Raw genomic sequence first — 19401 nt, 5'->3', positions numbered from 1 at the left:
GACTGTCGTTATCAGCTTGCTCATGTCTCTATTTATCATAGGGTCTAGTAGAGTACTTGATACCTAATAGGTGCTCAGCAAATTATTTTTGGCTTAAACTTCCTGGTACATGTAAAAACACACCAGAAGTCAGTTCTCCAGATTCTTCAACTAACTTACTTTCTTTTGGTTGTCATCAGGAAGTGCTGGTTCTTTTGCAACTGAATTGATAAATGGCAGGAAGAAAGCAGCCTCTGGACCACACCCAGCCTAGAAGCTAACAGAGTCAACTGCGGGATGTAAAGATGCCAAGAAAGAGGAATGTGGTACAGATGTCCTGGCGCGACCAGATAGAGAAAACAAAACCCAACCACGGCAACCAAGAGCAGGAAGCCACACTGCCCCTTCTGACGCTTGGGGAGGTTTCCATGCGGGTTGTCAGCATGAAGGGACCCTGTCACTAGAGGAAACACACAGGGACAGGGGCCTGCACTCACGGATCCTGGGCTTGTTATGATGCTGGAGCATATCATGGGGACACCTGTGGGGTGGCCGCCAGGAAGAGAAAGGTGAACTCCCAGGAGGTGTGCATTAAAGACTCCCCGCCCCGGGACTTGGGGGAGGGCTGCACTAATTATCAGGATGCCCTGCCAGGAGTGTGCAGGCCCTGGGGACCAGAGCTGAGGCTGGGGACAGGTGAGCAGCTGGATTGTCACCAGCATATTAGACAGTGATCCCGTGGGAAGCAGTCTCAGATTTTGGACGCTAGAGCATCTGATGTGTGCAGTGCCCTCCTGCTCCCACCACAGAGGCTCCAGGCCCAGTTGGTTTGCTGAGTGACTTTGGCAAGCAAGTGACTTCCCTGGGCCTCAGTGTCCTCCTCTGTAAGCCCAGTCACTAGGGCCCTGCTGCAAGGTCAGGGGCACAGTGGACACACAGCCAGGGAGGCCTCTGCTTCCTAGACAGGGTGTAGCGGGGCCACTGGCCATGGTGGATGTACTTCAAATAAGCTGGGGTGTCCCCAGCTGGGGACACAGATGGGGGAGGAGGACTCTGGAGACCATTAAACAGGCCTTAGTGGGCGAGTGGTGGTGATTTGGGTGGGAAGATGGGGTAAGAAGATGAGATGGAAAGGATTAACTCAGAAAAGCACACCCTCTTCTAGAGAGTGGCCCCGGTGCTCCAGAAGCTGAAGCCGTCACTAGCTGAACGTGGCGACCACAACAGTGTTGGGTGAGGCCTGAGAAGATGGCAGAGCTGGCCAGGACTCAGAGAAAGTCGTTTTGAGCCTGGAGCGGTTCGTCTCCCATCTGGCTCAGCTCTTGTTCTCTGCTTCCCCAGCCCACAGCCTAGAGCTGAGCCCCTGGGCCTGCTCCTGTTTTAACCTGGTGCCCTGGCCTTGCTAAGCAGCCTAGTGGCCACAGACAAGGGAACAGATTGGAGGGAGGTAAAGCGACCTGCTCAATGCCCCCAGCTGGTAATGGGCAGGGCTCGGAGCAGGTCTCAGGCCTCTTGACTGTGAATCCAGTGCTCTTTCCACCGTTGAAGGAAGCAAAGGTAAAACAGGAAGAGCTTTAAAGTAGACGCAGCAGAGAATCCAAGAGATCTGGGCATCTTTGCATCGAGGTCACGTTATACGTGATCCTCTGTCCCTTGGCCAGGTTGAAATGTGGCTACACAGACTGCTGTTTCTTAAGTCAGTTAAAAAAGACTGGGCCTTTGGTGATCTTTTGCTAAGGAGAGTTCAATTAGACAGTTCCTCCGGCACTTCCCGAGCTGGGGCATGGCAGGAGGGGTGGGAGGGCCAGCAGAGTTGGGAGAGGGCTGGAGGTTTCTTCAACAGTCAATGCAAAATACCTGCCTTCCTGAAAAACACATCTGGTGGGGAAGCAGATTGGCTGTCACGGAGTGGAAGGATTCCTCCTGTGTGTGTTTATGTAGCAGGTATTTGGGTGCCAGGACCAGGGGCTTCAGAGAGCAAGAAACAGTCCTTGTCCTTAAGAACTGCATAGTCTGGTGGGATTTGACCTACACCATGGGAAAATATCTTTCTTAAAGAGAAAGAAGTATTGGTGAAGTAAACCCCAAGAAACAGACTTTGGGTTAGAAATATACGGGTTCACTGACAGAACTGGCTCTGTCACTTTCTAGTTGAGTTCAGCATGGGCTCTGCCACCTAGGCGAGTTATTTAACCTCTGAAGTCTCAGTGAACTCTTCTGTAAAATGGAAATAACTCCCAGGTTACAGGCGCTGGTGTGAGGATGAGATGAGCGCACAGTGACAGCCGCATGAGTTTCTGGTCCGATATCCTGAGGATGAAATGGAACCACTCAATCTTCCCCGTGGGACCCACAGGTCTTTCCACAAAAGTCCTGTAGACGTGAGGACCCTGCTTTTCTAAAGCTGTGGGCTGTCAGCAAGGTTCTGCTGAAGGAGACTGGATTTTAATAATAATCTCTTCTATTTATATACTGCATTTTCCTTTCAAAGCATTTTAACTTCTCCTCTTTCTTTTGAACCTCACACTCCCTGGCGAGGCAAGTTAGAGAAGGATTATTTCCCTGTTACAGAGACAGGAAACAGGAGGCCCAGAGAGGTTAAGGGACTAGTATGAGGTCACACAGCTAGTAGCAAGAACTAAAACAAGCAGGTATTCTTAGCCCATTGTGCTATCCTTGTCAACTAAAATTTCCAAAGTCACCTGGAAGCCTTTCTGACATGTTTTTTCTAATCCTTGTCCCTTCCGAAGTTAGAATCTGTTGTCAGAGATCTGTGGTGTAGAGAAAAGGCTGATGAGAGAGTAGCTGACACCTTCTCCATCTTTCCTTGTTCGAGCATCTCTCTGTGGCACCTTCCAAAGGAGGAATGTGATTTCATTTGTCCATTCATTCAACAAACAGTGTGTGGCGTTCTGGGCACAGGGGCGCATGTCTGAACCAGACTCTGGTAGAGGGCGCTGTCACGCAAGTGGGACAGGGGAAGGGCTCTTCCATGGGTTGGGGGTGGTAGGGAGTGAGGGAACAGCAGACAGGGAACCACAGTGGTCCAACCAGCCAAGAGTGAGGCTAAATATAAGGACAGGGTTGGCCAGGACCCGGGAGGGGTTGGGGGAAGGTCAGATAATAGAGGGCCTTGAATGTCAGGCTAAGAATTGTGGATTTTCTTCTGAGCTCGGTGGGAGGGATATAATCAGAGACACAGTAAGAGAAACCTTGACGTCCTTGGTACAGAAAACGCATTGGAGGAGCATGGGTGGGCTTCTAAGAACAGACACTCCCCTCCAATCACAGGAGCCTGCCCAGGCCTCCATATTGTCAACCCACCGGCCCCGGGCCAAACCACTGCTGGGAGATGTGAACACAAGAGAGGGTAAGACCGAAGGCATGATTGACACAGAAGTCCCAGAGAAGAGGGGACCTCTTTGGCCTTTGTTGGTCTCTGCCTGGCCCTCGGCATCCCTATCTGTCAGCTGTGTGGGCCAGGTGAGTATGCTCATTGGATATGAAACCGGCATTTATGAGGGCAGCATCTGATTTGCAGTTAATTTGTTGATGCAGCAAAACACATTGTTTCCAAAAGGTCAGGAGGGGAAGGCGTGGTGGAATATCAATTTAATTACCTGGGTGGCATGGCTGAGTGGGCGCTCTGCACGGGGATGTGGGGTGGAAAATGCTCGACTGCCAGGTGGTGACTTGGGGGCAGAGAGCGCAGTGTCTGGGGAGGGGAGGCGGTGTCCCTGCTGCCCGGGAGCCAGCCTGCCTGCGCTGTGGGCAGAGCCAAGGCACTTCCGGCTGCTGGCACTTCCAGGGCCTGAGCAACTGCTGCAGACTCACCAGTGCAAGCCTCCTCTGCAGGGAATGAGGGTTGCTACCCATTTCACAGATGAGGGGAAGCAAGGACTTGCCCAGGGTTGCACAGAGCAGGTGGACGGCAGGCCTTCAGAAGAGGGCCAGCGAGCTGGTCTCAAGTGAGTAATGGGCCAGGGCAGGGGTGCTTTGGTGTTTGTGTACAGGGGCGAGGGCAGGCAGCTGTTTGGGAACCGACCCATGGATTCACTCAGGCCCCAGTGAAGGGGCTATCTGGGACTATCCCTTCAACATCCTTGTGCCGTCAGAATGAGCATCCCCACTTCACTGCTGGGACAGCAGGGCCATACAGAAGGTGAAACGTCAATGTTGGCAGGAGATGGGCCAGATCCTAATCTGGGCATAGGATAGGTGAGGAGGTACAACAGAACAGACGCTGGAGGCCACAGGGCCCAACCAGGTTTGCTAAAGGCTCAGGGCTGTGCCTGCAAAGATCGGAGTGGGTGTGCCTGATGGCAGCTGGTGCATGACAGAGCTAGCCTCTGAAGCTGGCCCCAAAGGGGGTCTCAGATTCTTTGTGTGAAATGTGCACTCTGAATTGTCCCTTCCCTGCTGGGTTCCTACCTGCCTCAATGGGGGAGGCCTCGTCCCAGAGGGGGAAGCTGGATAGGCCCTGGCATTTCTCAGTTCGTCCCAGTCAGATACACAGCTAGGAATGGAGAGGGGAGACAGCAAATTCACAATCAAACTCTGCTGCTGTTTAACGAGGAAAGCGTTCACCTGGTTAATTTTCCTGGCTAGTAGCCACATCAATGCTCTGACCTGTGCATGAAAAAGACCCAGTTGGGAGGGGAAGACAAAGCTTTCTGTAGCTTTACAAAGGGCCTCTGGGCCGAGAGCAAGGCTCCACTACTCTTTGGGACTGGAAATCTGCTATTATGCAAGGCATGGAAATAAAAGAGGGCTTCTTTTGATATGCCTCCAAAAAGGAGTGCATTGAAGCGATATTTTTGTGGAGTGTCTCCTTTGAGATGCCCAATAAGCTCTCTCGCCGGCACAGCTCTTGCCTAGCCCCCAGCTCCCATGGCTGTCTCTGCTCCTCTCCGTCCGCCCTGGACGAGGGCTGTGCTGCTTGTTGGGGAGGATCAAATGCTTGCCTCCGCTTCAGAGCTCCAGCCAGGGCAGCTGGAGAAGACCAGGCCCCGATGTCGCGTAGTGTACAGCGTGCTTCTTGCCTGAGCCACTCAGCGGGGCACCCAGAGGGATGTGGCGATCCTAAGGCCTGAAGCATTTGCAGAGGTAGCAAGCTGTCACTCTAGAGGGATGTTCCTTGTAAGACGATGCACAGGAAGGACTTCCACATTATGGCGGAGGAAGAGGTTTCCACGTGGTGAGAGTCTACTCACATAGGGCGACAAGGATGTGTTCCTTCAGGGAAAGGAAGGGAGGATGGGAGAGGCCTGGGAATACTCAGGATATCCTAGTGGTCCTGCAGAGTCTCAGACAGAGGCTCCATTATGGGTGCCGTTCTGCAGGCAGGGAAACGGAGGCCTCTTGCCTAAAGGCACAGCACATAGGACGCACAGAGGTGGGGCTGGGCTTCACTCTCTGGATGGCGGACTCCACAGTGAGGTTTCTGGGTGCCTCATGACTTGCCCTCTGGAGGCACCACCTGTGAGGGGGATGAGGGGGTGCTCAGGATCAAAAGGGGGTCCTGGAAGAAAAGCCACAGCACTTACTGCAGTGTCTCGCAGAGATGGTCTCCTGAGAGGGCGCGCTCAGGATTCAGGGGCTCACCAGTCCTGTCAACCACTCTCTCTGGCTGGGTCTGGGCACTCTCTTTGCCGTGAGTGAGTGCTGAGCTGAAAGACGTCTCAGACTGGTCCTGAAGAGCAGTGCATTCTTCCCCGATGTTGACAGGAGTAGTATTTTGTAGTGGTGCTGGTTAATTTGTAGTGGCATTTGTGGTTTGAAGCCTTGTCAAGATCCCTGATTACTTCCCGTGCAAGGAGCTTGGCTGACGGGGAAGTTCACATGCTGAACAAAAGCAGCGAGGCAGCTGTGAGGGAAGGCTGCGTGGGGGCCGGGTGACCCTAGCCGCTTGGGGGACAGAGGCGGGGGAGGGAGGAGGGCCAGCAGTGGGGCAGGGGGAGGGGAGCCCTTTGTTTTTAGTCGGGTGCAGGTGCACGGTCTGAATAGGTGGCATCCCATTGGCGGCTGGAGGTCGGGCACCAGATGCGGCCGGTGCCTGGGCAGGGGCAGGGACCTTGCTGACATATGCCATTCTTTGCCAAACAGAAGCAGGAGGCAGGCGCTTTGCTGCTGGGATGCATCTAGGATGGCATCGAGGTGCCTGGGTGACATTCCCAGGAGGTGGGGGACACGTGGTTAGGTTAGAGGAGGGGCTTCCAGATGTTGGGGAGATGGGCTCCTCTCTGGGGCCACTGTTTTCTGGCACTTGCTATGTACCAGGCCCTGTGCTAGGAGATCTACATGCAAGGTCTCTATTGATCTCAGCAACCTGCAAGAAGGTAGAAGATGAAGAAACTGAGGCCATGTCACTCAGTGACTTGCCCAGGCCAGGCCTGACAGCTAACTGGTGGCAGAGCCAGGATTGAAGCCCAAGTATGCCTGACTCTAAAGAAACCCACACTCCTCCCATGAGACCCGACATACAAACAGCAGAGGGAAGATGTTAAAACACATCCCCTTGGGGTCGAGGGGGTCTCTTCTCACTCCCTGGGGAGTCCTCCCTCTGACGTCCTTTGAGTTTTTTGTCCTGCTAACTCTGTTCTGACCACACAGAAAGGGTTGACTTTGCAGCCGCCTGTATTTCACCAGGCCCGTGTCCCTACTCGGTGAGAATTTGCTCAGTACATTTAAGGGCCAGGGCCAGCTCAGCAAAACCAGGCTAATTTATCATCTCTGGAATGATGTCCACCCCAACAGGATGCAACAAGGAAATTAGAAGCATTCTCCTGATTTTGCAGAGGTACAGACAGGAGTGCACAGCACCCTTTAGAAACAGAGACCAGGACTCCTCTCCTAGGCCAGGCCACCGCGAGCCTCCAACTGTTCTCCCTGCCACTGGCAGCCCAGGGGAGCTGCTCCCACCCTTGTCCCCAGCAGGCCATTCAAGACACAGTCCTTCCCCCAGTAAACCCCACCACAAACAGCCCTTTCTTTCCAGCCAGCCCCCATGGGCCACGGCCCTTCACAACACACGTGCCGAGTCTGTAAGCCCTTTCCTCACTCGCCCACCTGATGGATTCCTGCTCATCCCTCGTGACTCTGTTCCCTTCCTCGAGAAGTCTCTCTCTCTTCCTGGCTCACAAAAATTGGGCACTCCTACCTCTGTCATTCCCCTAAGAGGATGAGTCCTGAGGGTTCACATCTGGCTCCTGGCACAAGGCCTGGCATGTGTTCAAGTGTGAAGTAAATGCCTGCCCAAGAGTGAGGAAGCAGCATTAAATCATCAGCGAAGCCACTGCCCAGTGTCTGAATAAGGTCAGACCAGCCAGTCCTTGTCCCCATCATTTGAGTTACTCTGTCCACAAGACTGCCAACATTTCTGCCATGCTTCCAAGCAGGAAAAACTCTCTACTTAAGAGGTTTCCTAGCCTAATGGGTTAAGCCCCAGGGCCATCCCCCAAAGCAAGAGACTTTTCGAGTGGAATGCAAACATGGAAGCAACGGGAAGCTTAGATATGAAATATCCCAAAATTTCCCTAGTGTCTGTTAAAGAAAGACAGTCAGGTTCACTAGACAGAGGGGGCTTTTTTTCCCCTTCCCTCAGAACAAATGGACGAAGAACCTGGTTTTCAAATTCCTGGACCTTGGAATACATTTCTATCTGTGTCAAAGTCTACCCATCCACCGCCTCAGCAGAGTTTAAAATCCTAGCTAATAGGTTAACAACTGTTTTTCTTCAGCTTCAAATGAAGAATATCAGAAGGCTGGGGGAATATGCGGCTCTCCAATTTGTACGGACTGCACACAGCTCCCTGCAATGTGTGTTTGACAGGACTGACATTTTGTACCGCTGTGAGATGGGAAAACGTGTGACATTTTTATTCATGGTGGCGTACGCCCTTGTAATGATCAGCTCTGGTCGATGTGCTTACCGCAGCAGCCCCTGAGCCCTCGGAGAACAAACAGGAACCCAAGGTGCCAGCAGTTCGACTGCCTTATTAAACACCGCCAGGATCCTAACGAAGACCAACTGCTGGAAAATCTCACTGTCAAATCCTCAAGGACATTGTCAGTGCACAGCTAACTGCATATATTTTTCATTTAAAATACTGAAATCCAGCATTGTGCCATTACAACCGACGGGAGGGGCGCCCACTCCAGCGGCCATTCTGTCAGCTGCTTCTTTGGCGCTCCAGATGCTAGAGCCAGATGCCCGGTGGAGTTCATAGCTCAAAAAGGGGTGGCAGAGACAGGGCGCTGACTTCCCAAAAGTTCAGCCCTGCCTTCAGCGTGAATGGCTGAAAGTTACAGGGCTCAGGTACGAGTCCCCTGGAAAGGCAACTCGCTGGCTCCCTTTGCAAGCCAAAGTCAGTCTGCATAATGAGGAGATCTCTTCCTCCCCCAGCCAGCCCTCTTCCTGGAGGTGCAACCCATTACGTCCTGCAACTTGGTGCTAATCAGCCTTCTGTTTGGCGGTAGACCTTAAGACATCTGCAGGAACACATGGTTGCGGTAGGTTTAACACCTTGGCAGAAAAGCTGTGTGTCAGGGTGCCCACCTGCAATCTCACCACTTGCCTCAATTCAAAGGCCTCAAGGTCAGCACGTGGGAGGACCCCCTCCCTGCGGCGGTCATTTCTAATGCTGGTGCACACTGACGGATGGAAGCCAATCACTTGGCAGACCCTCGAAGCTTTCCGTGGTTGTTAAGCTAGGTGCTTTGGTTATGGCCGCACACACTTATGTACGGGATATATTTATTTTGTAAATATGCATTATTTATACAGTACCTCTATTTCCATACTCCAGCCCTGATGCACCAAGACACGCACTACTATTTATTTATGGGGTCCTTGGCATAACAGGCCTAACAAGAGGCCCGTGTGTGGTTCTTGCAAGTTTGCAACAAACCGTAAGTAGTTGGCTAAACAACGGGATGTTCTCCATCCATCATAGGTACAGGCTTGCATTTTAAGGGGCTGCCCATAAAGTTGGTTTAGCATAATACTGTACATCATCCTTGGTGGAAATGACCTGGGGGCTGAAGAGCTGGCAACCTGGAGGGAAGGAGCCATAACATTCCGTACCCTAGGCTGAGGAGAGGGGTGGAGTAAGTTATGGGTATTCTGGTGCTTACAGCACCCTCGGAGAGTATAAAAAGGAAGGTGGTTGGTAGACAGCCCCGGGGAAAATGCAAGCACAGTGAGGGTCGGGGGAGCTGTACCATCTTTTCTCCAAGCAGGCTGTTCTGCCCCTGAGCAGAAACTTCTACTCTGGGTTGCTGAGGGAGGTGTCCATCAACCCTGCACACCCCAAGGGACATCCCTTCCTCATGGACTGCACTTCAAGCCTCACTGGAGCATGCCGGCTGTGTCCAGCCCCGTGCCATTCTATGATGAACTTCATAGCTCCCGCTCAGGAAAGCTGGCTGCCCGCTGAGTTTTGTCCTTTGGGTCTCCTAAATGCCTCTCAGATCATTTTCTCATCTTCCCCCCATAAGCAGTGTCCCAGATCAGGCTCCTACCAGCCCTGGCCTGATCGATGTTTGTGGCATCATCAGTGGTCTCTTTGCCTCAACTACTTCCATTCCTTTCCACAGTGACCCAGCATAAATGTTCCCAACTGCCATTTCCCTCAATACAACCTCTCATTGGCTCCAAGGTACCTGTGGGATAAAATTCAAGCTCCCCTATCCCTCAGAAGAATAGGGAGAGCCCAGGTTCCAGCATCAGATAGGCCTGGTTTTTAATTCTTGCTCTGCCACTTACTGTGTGGCCTTGGGCAAGGTACTTAACCTCTCTGAGCATCACCTGTCTGGGGATCATCATCATTGCATCAGTCTTAGAGGGTTGTTGAGAAGATTAAGTGAGACGACGCTTGTGAAGGGGCTTGGCTGAGACAGAGGTGGTCTACATTGTAACGAAAATCCCTCAGTCCATCGAACCCCTTTTTACTCTCCATCTCTTGGTTAGTTCTTGCCCTCTTGTCCTCTGGGCATGGCCAGGTTAATCATTTCCTTAGCCTGAAGGCACTGCCGGCTCTGCCAGGGCTAGGGACTGATGGTGGATGTGTGCAACAAGCAGCCTCTGGCACGGCACTCCTGCGGCCACAGGGCGGGGACTCCCCGTGCAGCCACAGACACAGAGCTGACTCTCTCAGAGGATCTTACTTGTGGGATATAATTTATTTTCAATATTTTGTGTTTTATTTCCTCTTCCCTACTGTGATAAACTCCCTACCTTTGGCACAGAAAATTCTAATCTGAGAAAATGTCTCCTCTGGTCTTGCTGAATCAGATTTCCTGCTCTTATCCTGTTGGGCTCAATATCTCCCTGGCAGGGAGCTGGATTCTGAGCAGCTCCGACACAGACCTTTAAAGAAGTGCTGTTTGTAGGCTCTGGTCAGCCCTTTGGCAGAGAAGCCCCGCTGTCACACTGCTGAAGGAGGATCCTCGGGGGACTTACGATCCTGTCTCTCACAACCCAGCGCCACGTGCAGGGATTCTAAAGTGTGTGCAGGCGCCGCAGAACAAGAGCCACTGCCTTGCGCTGGGTTTCTCCTGCTCTGGTCAAGGGCACGGGGAGTGAGCGGACCCGGCCTCGCCTCTTCCCCACTTTACCACCTTTCCTGCCTGCACTCACTTACCACTTGGTCATTCCCTAAACTCATGGGGCAGCCTGTCTCTGCCAGGCCCTGTGAGGGTGCCAAGGATACAGAGAGGAGGCCAGTTCTGTCCTTTTCTGGGGACAGAGTATAAATGCACCCCCAGCAAGCCAGCACAGGGACAGTGCCGACTCAGATCAGCAAGGGAATGACCAGGCTTGGAGAAGCTGCGGAGGGGTGGCTTGTCTAGGGAAGGGGGTGCTTGAGCAGGGCCCTGAAGGGTTGGGAGGATTTTGTCAGGTGGAATAGAGGAGGAAAATCATTCCTGGTAGCGGAGATGGTAGGGGCTGATTCATCTCTGGGTCCCCCAGTGCAGATGCCCATGAAGAGATGGCGAACAAATAAATATGAGGCACTAGGGACTAGAGGAGAAGAAGGGACCCTGCCCAGGGCAGGGGCACTTGGCACAGTCTTGCAGGGTGAGCCGGAACTGCCAGGATTGGAGGATGGCAGGAATCTCCAGCCCAGAAGGCTCAGCTGTGGTCAGGGCGGGCTTGGTTGGGGGGAGGTGGTGATTCCTGGCAGGGAGGGTCCTGGAGGCTGGGTATGTCCTCTTGATGATACAGGCAAACCAGTGATCAGGGAGAGAATCCTGGAGAGGCGTCCACATTTGGGAGGCTGCAGGGCCTGTCTATCTCAACATGCACTGATGTTTTCTGATGCCCCCTGTGCCTCACAGATCACTCGAGAAGAGAGACACCAGACCCCAGGGATATGAGGAATGCATGGGTACAGAGGGGTTGACACCTTGGTGGAACTGGGGTGCAGCTGGTTTGGGAAGTCCAAGGGCTGACTAAGACAGTCTAGCAGCTGAAGCTTGTGAAACACGAGTGAGCTAGAAAGAGAAACCTGGAGCTCCCAGAACAAAGGTGCTGCTAGAAACCACAGGTAGAGCGCCTTGTGCCTCCTAAGGGAGTGTAGTTAGAGGCAGGACAGAGCCAGGGAGGCGTTCCATCTAAGGGAAGGGAGGACTAAACACAGGTTCTAGGTGCAAAGCCTAGCTCAGACCTCCCTCTCTGCCTGGACTCTATACTTCAATCAATCAGCTGTGTTGCAGCCAGCCTAGTTTCTGTTCCTCTTTGTGTATTTTAGTTGAGCCTTTCTGGAGACCATAACTTGTGCCAAAGAAATGATTTAAAAGGTGAGAAATGTCTATTGCAACTAGCTTGGGAAAGCAAGTGGCGACTGCCTGGACCAGGCGCAGACCCTTAACATGAAATCAGCTGCTACCTCATCGCAGAACAGCCTGCAACAGCCACCGTGCTTAGCTTCTGTGATTTGGTTCTCTCTCCGCATCTTAGAAAGAAAAGCTCTCTGCCTAGTCTTTGAAGCAAGGGTGTTAACAGAACATTCCCTCTATTTTACAGTGATCTCCAGCAAGCTGGCCGTGAGGAGGTGATGGGCACCTCCTGAGAATGCTGGTGTGGAGACCACCCCGAGGACCAAACTCGTTGGAGTTTAGAACAAACAAAAAGCGGACTTGGAGATGCCCTACTACATGTTCGCACAAGCACAAATATGGGCCTTTCAACACTACCAGATGGATTCTGTCCATCAGGATTAAGTTGAACCACTCACCACGAGAATGTCAGAGCCCTCAAGTCAGGAACCGTGTCATTGCCATCTCTGCTTTCACAGATGTGGCACAGAGCAGGCATCAGTGATGATTCGCTGAATGAATGACCCAGGTTCTTGGCTTCTACCCTTCTCCTCTCTTAGCCCAGGGACTGCAGTGGACGTTGTCACACTTGAGTCTCCAGAAGCTATCACAGACAACTGCAGACAGCTGTGCCCATCCCTATACCCTGGATCCTGCCTCCCTGGTCTGCCATGCACTAACCTGCTATTTCTCTTCTGTCCCTCCTCTAGCTGGTGCCCTGGTTTATGTCTGACCTGGACTCTTAGCCCTGCATGCTCTCTTGGTTTTAGGATCTCCACAGCTCTGGATATGAACTATTCTCTGCTGTGAGACAAGTGGATAAAGAGCTGAGACAGTGTCTCCTGTTTGGCTTCTGTGCACATTATCAACTTGATCTGCTCTCCCTTCTTTTGGTAATAGCCCCAATTTCCTTCTCAGGAATGACCCCTGAGGTATATGCTTCAGGTGGGGCCCTACCTGTGGCACACAGAAACGCTTGGCCTCAATAATTGGTTCCGATAGACTTATAATCAAAGTCAGTCCAGCAAGTGAATGCCATGCCTTGCGTGGGAGTTACTAGGAAGTTACAGTCACTTTCCTGTTGGTCTTGCACCTGGAAGGATTGCAGGCCATAGCAGAAGAGGCAAGGCAATAAACAAAGCAGAAAACTGGGGTCTAGGCTGGGCACAGTGGCTCATGCCTGTAATCTCAGCACTTTGGGAGGCTGAGGAAGGCGGATCACTTGAGCTCAGGAGTTCAAGACCAGCCTGGACAACATGGTGAAGCCCTGTTTCTACAAAAAATACAAAAAATTAACCAGGCCAAACTGAATCAAGCAGCACATCAAAAACCTACCCACCCTAATCAAGTTGGCTTCATCTCCAGGAAGCAAGGTTGGTTCAACATATATAAATCAATCAATGTGATAAATCACATAAACAGAACTAAAGACAAAAACCACATGATTATCTCAATAGATGCAGAAAAGGCCTTTGATGAAGTTCAACATTCCTTTATGTTAAAAACTCCCGGCTGGGCGCAGTGGCTCACTCCTGTAATCCCAGTACTGTGGGAGGCTGATGTGGGCGGATCATGAGGTCAAGAGTCCAAGACCATCCTGGCCAACAAGGTGAAACGCTGTTTCTACTAAAAATACAAAAATTAGCTTGGTGTGGTGGCGTGTTCCTGTAATCCCAGCTACTCAGGAGGCTGAGGCAGGAGAATCGCTTGAACCTGGCAGGCAGAGGTTGCAGTGAGCTCAGACCCTGCCACTGAACTCCAGCCTGGTGACAGAGCTAGCTCTAGACTCTGTCTCAAAAACAACAACAACAGCAAAAACCACAACTCCCAATAAACTAGGTATTGAAAAATATACCTCAAAATAATAAGAGCCATATGTGACAAACCCACAGCCACTATCATACTGAATGGGCAAAATCTGGAAGCATTCCCCTTGAAAACTGGCGCAAGACAAGGATGCCGTCTCTCACTGTTCCTATTTAACATAGTATTGGAAGTTCTGGCCAGGGTAATCAGGCAAGAGAAAGAGATAAAGGTATTCAAATAGAAAGAGAGGGAGTCAAATTATCTTTGCAGATGACATGATCCTATATGTAGAAAACCCCATTGTCTCAGCCCAAAAGCTTCTTAAGCTGATAAGCAACTTCAGCAAAGTCTCAGATACAAAATCAATGTGCAAAAATAGCTAGCATTCCTATACCCAAAGCAGAGAGCTAAATCATGAATGAACTCCCATTCACAATTGCTATAAAAAGAATAACATACATAGGGATACAGCTATCAAGGGAAGTGAAGGACCTCTTCAAGGAGAACTACAAACCACTACTCAAGGAAATTAGAGAGGACACAAGCAAATGGAAAAACATTCCATGCTCATGGAAAGAAAGAATCAGTATCGTGAAAGTGGCCATACTGCCCAAAGTAATTTATAGATTCAATGCTATTCCCATTAAACTACCATTGACATGCTTCACATACTTAGAAAAAACTATTTTAAAATTCATAGGAACCAAAAAAGAGCCCAAATAGCCAAGACAATCTTAAGCAAAAAGAACAAAGCTGGAGGCATCATGCTACTTGACTTCAAACTAGACTACAAGACTACAGTAACCAAAACAGCATGGTACTGGTACAAAAACAGATATTGAACAATGGAACAGAATAGAAAACTCAAAAATAAAACTGCACACCTACAATCATCTGATCTTCAACAAACCTGACAGAAACAAGCAATGGGGGTTGGGCGTGGTAACTTGCGCCTGTAATCCCAGCACTTTTGGAGACAGGGGAGGGTGGACCACTGGAGGGTGGGAGTTCAAGACCAGTCTGGCTAACATGGTGAAACCCCATCTCTACTAAAAAATACAAAAATTAGCTGGGTATGGTGGCATGCATCTATAATACCAGATACTTGGGAGGCTGAGGCATGAGAATTTCTTGAACTTCGGAAGTGGAGGTTGCAGTAAGCCAAGATTGTGCCACTGCCCTCTAGCCTGGGTGACAGAGCAATACTCTGTCTCAACAAACAAACAAACAAAAAACAAGCAAAGGGGAAAGAATTCCCTATTTACCAAATGATGCTAGGAGAAGTGGCTAGCCATATGCAGAAAACTGAAAGTGAATCTCTTCCTTATACCACATACAAAAAGTAACTCAAGATGGATTAGAGACTTAGTTGTATAATACAAAACTATAAAAGCCCTAGAAGAAAATCTGGGCAATACCATTCAGGACACAGGCATGGGCAAAGATTTCATGATGAAAACGCAAAAGCAATTGCAACAAAAGCAAAAATGGACAAATGGGATCTAATTAAACTAAAGATCTTCTGTACAGCAAAATAAATTATCATCTGAGTAAACAGACAACCTACAGAATGGGAGAAAATTTTGACAAGGAACTTGAACAAATTTACAAGGAAAAAACCAACTCCGCTAAAAAGTGGGCAAAGGACACGAACAGATACTTCTCAAAATAAGACATTCATGCGGCCAGTGAACATATGAAAAAAAGTTGAACATCACAACTCACTAGAGAAATGCAAATCAAAACCACAATGAGATACCATCTCATGCCAGTCAGAATGGTGATTATTGAAAAGTCAAGAAACAACAGATGCTGGAGAGGTTGCAGAGAAAAAGGAATGCTTTTACACAGCTGGTGGGAGTGTAAATTAGTTCAACTATTGTGGAAGACAGTGTGGTGATTCCATAAAGATCTAAAGCATAAATACCATCTGACCCAGCAATCCATTAATAGTTATATACCCAAAGGAATATAAATTATTCTACTATAAAGACACATGCACATGCATGTTCACGGTAGCACCATTCACAACAGCAAAGACATGGAATCAACCTAATGCCCAACAGTTATAGAATGGATAAAGAAAATGTGGTACATATACACCATGGAATACTATGCAGCCATAAAAAGAAAAGAGGTCATGTCTTTTGCAGGGACATGGATGGAGCTGGAGGCCATAATCCTCAGCAAACTAGCGCAGGAACAGAAAACCAAACTCCGCATGTTTTCACTTACAAGTGGGAGCTGAATGGTAAGAACATACAGACATACTGGGGGAATAACACACACTGAGGCCTGTCAGTGGGGAACAGTGAGGGGTGCCAGGGCATCAGGAAGAACAGTTAAGGGATGTGGGGCTTAATACCTAGGTGAAGGGTTGATCTGTGCAGCAAACTACCATAGCACACATTTACCTGTGTAATAAGTCTGCACATTCTGCACATGTACCCTGGAACTTAAAGGAAAAGTTGAAGAAAAAAAATTAGCCAGGTGTGGTGGTGTGCACCTGTGTCCCAGAAACTTGGGGCACTGTGGTGGGAGGACAGCTTGAGCCTGGAGGTTGAGGCTGCAGTGAGCCGAGATCATGCCACTGCGCTGTAGCCTGGGTGACAGAGTGAGACCCTGTCTCAAAAAAAACAAAGCAAAACAAACAAAAACAAAAGCAAAAACCAAAAAACAAAAAACTGGAGTCTGATGAACATGACTGGATACCAAGCCATACCTGAAGCTGGTATAAGCCAACAATTTCTCTTTCGGGTTTTATGCCTCATGCACCCCAACTAAATGTAGACCCTGCTAAATGCATAGGCTGATGCCAAAGTAACTGCGGGTTTGGGGCTGGACTGGCACCTGGTACTCCGGTGCTAACTCCTACACATGCCCTGTTTTTATCCTGTATTCTACTTTCTCACGCACACCAGAAAATCATCCAGTGTGCCTTTGGGGTCTAGGGGTAAGTTTGATGCATGTAGCCTACACCAGGTGCAGGATACCAGCTTAACTGTCTTGGTTCCAACTGAGGCCCAGAAACATGAAGGATGGCCTGAGATCTGTAAGGACACCAGGAACGGCCTCACTTTTGGTCCACCCTGCCCAGGCGGCTGCAATGGCCCTCTCACTACAACCTAGGAAACTGCCATGTTTTCAGCACAGAGCTGGGCAAGAACCTGCGCTTTAGAATAAACAATGTAGTTTTGAATCCTGTTGCTTCTGACCTGTGTAACCTTGACTGGCCTTCTCTGCAAGGGAGGATGCCACCCGAGACCCTCATAGGATGGCTGGAGGGATTCAGTAGGCTCATCTTCTGCAATGGCCTAGCACGATCCCTGGAGCTGGAACAGACCCATTTCCTCCAGGTCTCAGGGTGGAGCTTGGTGGGAGGTGAGCAATTCATCTCCATGCCTTTCCCACCCTGCTCTTAGACCATCCCAACACCTAGCACATACGGGATGCTCAAATTGACCTTATGGTGCTCAAGTCCTGGAAGGTGGGATGGTCTGGAAGGTCTGGAGGGGTGGACTGAGCTTGGCTCCTAGCCCTTCTGCAGCCTACCTTAACTTGGGCTGCACCAAGGTGGTGTGGCTTAGACAGCAAATTACTGTTTTGCACCTGGATTTTCACTTGGCTGCTGACATTTCTCAGTTCTTCCACAGCGCATCAGGAGCCCTGGCCTCACTGCACAGCTCTCTGGTCTTCTCCAGCTCTCTATAACGAGATGAATACCACCTGAGAAGGCCACCCTGCATGCCTAATTACACAGCTCCTGAATGTTCAACTCAATCATTATGAATTTCCAGAATCTGATTTCTCTTTTCTGATTGGCAAGTTTTTCCTACCGAAATCGGTTATGTCTGCTCAAAGGAGCAAACCCCAGCCTTGTTAACCTTTCATCAGAAAGCTGTCTCTGGGCCGGCCTGGGCTCTGAAAAGGTGGGTGCGTGTGGAAAGACAGGCCTAGCCAGTCACCCTCGTCAGGGAGACTTGACAGGTGCACCACCGATTAGGGGCCACACTGCTCTTGGTCATGGCAGTGAATGAGTCCCAACAACTCTGGACAGCCACCCCACCAGGACGGAAAGCAGGGTCGTGTCACAGTCACCCTATAGTGGGCACAGAGGCTGGATCAGGGCAGGAGGAGCTGGAGGGAGCAGAGTGGAGAGATCACCACCGTAGCTCTGCTCTCTCACACAAAGACATGGATGAGAGGGGAAGAAACAGGGGCAGTGGAAAAGGAGAAATATGCTTTGGAAACAACAGGGTTTGAAAGAGAGGTGTGCAGTGTGTGCTGCCTCATGGACTGGGGGCATGTGGCTGGGATGGGTTGAAAAGATGACTCTGTATTGTAGATTGCAATGCTTACCACCTGGTACCTTCTTCCCCAACCTGCCCCATGGCCCCAGTCTTTCCACGTGTTCGATTCATACTCAGGCAGCATTATCTGCTCTTGCTGGTGCCAGTTACCAGCCTTCTCCCTCTGCCTGGTGACTCTGGGCTTAGGTTTTGCCTCTCCCACCCAGAGGTGTAGGGATGCAGGTCAGCTGCCATGTGTGCATGCAGAGAGCTGCCCCTGAGGGAGTGTGTGTTCTGAGAGCCTAGGTGAAGGCCAAGCACTGAGCAGACAGGGATGGGTAGGAAGCAGCGTCAGCAAATGACTGACAGCCAGCTCTACTCCTGCATGTTGGGGAAAAAGGCTGATTTACCAGTGGTCTGTGTGCCAGCGCTGAGCTAGGTACTAAAGGCAGTATCTCATTTAATCCTTATAGCAATCTGTGATGTGGACTCCTCTATAGATGAGTAAACTGAATTTCACTGAGGCTAAGTAACTTACTGAAGGTCACCAGCTGGTGGGTGGCTCAGCTGAAACTAAAGTCCAGAACTGCCCTATTCTAAAACCCGTGCTTCGTCCACTCTACCTCACTGTATCCGGCAACTGACCCACATTTGCCTCTGAGCAGGTACAACCTGGGGAAGAAGGAGATTATATTTGCTTTCTCTTTGTCTTCTCTACAAACGGATCTTAGGTATGTGTGAGGCTGTGTGTGTACATGATGTGTAATGTTTTTACAAATACCACTTGAAAGTAAGTTTCAAGTCTCATGTTACTTTGCTCCTTAGACTTCAGCCTGCGTCTCCTAGGAACAGAGATAAACCCCTACAAACCAATCACACTAACAGTAATCCCATATCATCATCTAAATATTCTGGTCCATCTTCGAATTTTCCAACTTTCCCAAGAAAGTCTTTAAAGCTTTTTTTTTTTTTTTTTTTTTTTTTAAATTTTAAACCCATTTTTTTTTTTTTTTTTTTTTTTTTAAAAGCATAATCCACGTTAGGTTCACACTTTGCACTTGGTCATGTATCCTAGTCTCTTTCACAGATAAAATCTTTACGCCCAATTGATCTGGTTGCTTGCTTCACTTGACGTGACTCAAGGGATGACGGGCCCTTCCCTTTCTCTGACTGCTTTCTCCACTGTGCTGCTCCTGCACAGCTCTGCCCGTCCTTGGGACACAGAAGAAGGGAGGGTCCCAGTCTCCTGCCTCATTCCTCTCCATTCCCTTCCAGGGGCACACATGACTGACCTGAGGAACTCATCAAAACATGCAAAATAAAATGAGACAGGATCTAAATTTCTATAATACAAAGCTGTTTCTATTTGGAAACAAAATCCTATTTTTTTTTTTTTTTAGATGGCGTCTGTCGCCCAGGCTGGAATGTCGCCCATGGCATGATCTCGACTTACTGCAACCTCCACCTCCCAGGTTCAAGTGACTCTCCTGCCTCAGCCTTCTGAGTA

The 19401-nt window shown here is 50.0% G+C and overlaps 1 protein-coding gene across 5 annotated transcripts in view; it reads right to left on the bottom strand.

Annotated features, from left to right (window-relative positions):
- DENND1A (DENN domain containing 1A) overlaps positions 1–19401 on the bottom strand; it is a 545115-nt gene that overhangs the window by 32063 nt on the left and 493651 nt on the right. The gene's annotated exons all lie outside the window — the stretch shown is intronic.

Source organism: Cebus imitator, unplaced genomic scaffold (assembly GCF_001604975.1).
Source record: "Cebus imitator isolate Cc_AM_T3 unplaced genomic scaffold, Cebus_imitator-1.0 Scaffold206, whole genome shotgun sequence".
In the NCBI taxonomy this organism is placed as follows: Eukaryota; Metazoa; Chordata; class Mammalia; order Primates; family Cebidae; genus Cebus; species Cebus imitator.
This window is presented reverse-complemented; position numbering and strand designations above follow the sequence as displayed.